Genomic DNA, 1720 nt, shown 5'->3' with positions numbered 1-1720 from the left:
TGTATAAATGTATTAACATACGAAATATTTCTTTTTTTTTTTTTTTTTAGATGGAGTCTTGCTCTGTCGCCCAGGCTGGAATGCAGTGGCACAATCTCAGCTCACTGCCTTCCTGGGTTCAAGCGATTCTCCTGCCTCAACCTCCTGAGTAGCTGGGATTACAGGCATGCGCCACCACGCCTGGCTAATTTTTGTATTTTTAGCAGAGACAGGGTTTCACCATGTTGGTCAGGCTGGTCTCAAACTCCTGACCTCCTTATCCGCCCACCTCAACCTCCCAAAATGCTGGGATGCCTGGCTGAAATACTCCTTTTAATGAGCTTCTAAAATATCCTTGCTTGTGCAGTTGCATCTTTCACCTAACAACAGAGATTTCACTGTTTCTCAGACTCCGGAGCATGATGTACTGGACATAAATCCAATTGTCCCACTCCCTAACTGTGTGGTCTCAGGCAAAGTCCTTATTCTCTCTGTCCCTCAGTTTTTCATCTATGAAATGGAGATTAGCCACAGTATCTACTTTGTGAGGGAACTATAAGCACCAAATGACTCAATACCTAAAAATCACTCGGATCATAACATATTTTAGCCATTTTTATTTCTTTTTCTCTATCTTTATGGGCCATTAGTATCTCTGTTATCCCTATGGTGCAGCCTGATACTTACTCACAACCTTTCATGTATATTGTTTGTTAGACAAGCAGGTTACAAAAGTAAATAGGATGAAAGTAAGTAGAATGAAACTTTATCTTTCATGAATAAATATATAAATGCATGTAGTTCTGCTTAAATATATAAATACCTGAATAAGGAAACTTCTAAAAGAATTTATACAGATAAACTCATTACCAGGGCTTGTCTTTGAGTGTTCTGTTTGGGATTAATGTTATTTATTTCCTCTCCTATGCTATCTATTTTTAACTATAATAAATAGCTACTGCTTTTACAATTTTACAAAACAATAAAATGGTGGTGAAACTTAAGCATTCTCAGCCCTAAGCACAGGAAAGACACTGATATTTAGAATAAGGAATGTTCCTGAGACTCAGAAAGGGAGAGAAGATTTTGTGGGAACCTCATCTACATTATAACAGGGCATATTTTCCCCAAATTCCCACTCACACTGATAATTATCAATACTTTAATTTTTGCCTAGTTCACTGGGAAAAATCAAGGTATTATTGTTTGGTTGCATTTTGTTCCCCCAAAAGATACATTGATGTACTAACCCCAGATACCTGTGAATGTGACCTTATTTTAAAAATAGAGTCTTTGACATGCACACATATGTTTACTGCGGCACTATCCACAATAGCAAAGACTTGGAACCAACCCAAATGCCCATCAGTGATAGTCTGGATAAAGAAAATGTGGCACATATACACCATGGAATACTATGCAGCCATAAAAAAGGATGAGTTTGGCCAGGCACGGTGGCTCATGCCTGTAATCCCAGCACTTTGGGAGGCTGAGGTGGGTGGATCACGAGGTCAGGAGATCGAGACTATCCTGGCTAACACAGTGAAACCCCGTCTCTACTAAAAAAAATACAAAAAAAAAATTAGCCGGGTGTGGTGGTGGGCGCCTGTAGTCTCAGCTACTTGGGAGGCTGAGGCAGGAGAATGGCATGAACCCAGGAGGCGGAGCTTGCAGTGAGCTGAGATTGCACCACTGCACTCCAGCCTGGGTGACAGAGCGAGACTCCGTCTCAAAAATAAAT

The sequence above is a fragment of the Mandrillus leucophaeus genome, unplaced genomic scaffold, assembly GCF_000951045.1.
Source record: "Mandrillus leucophaeus isolate KB7577 unplaced genomic scaffold, Mleu.le_1.0 Scaffold809, whole genome shotgun sequence".
NCBI classification, from domain to species: Eukaryota; Metazoa; Chordata; class Mammalia; order Primates; family Cercopithecidae; genus Mandrillus; species Mandrillus leucophaeus.
This window is presented reverse-complemented; position numbering follows the sequence as displayed.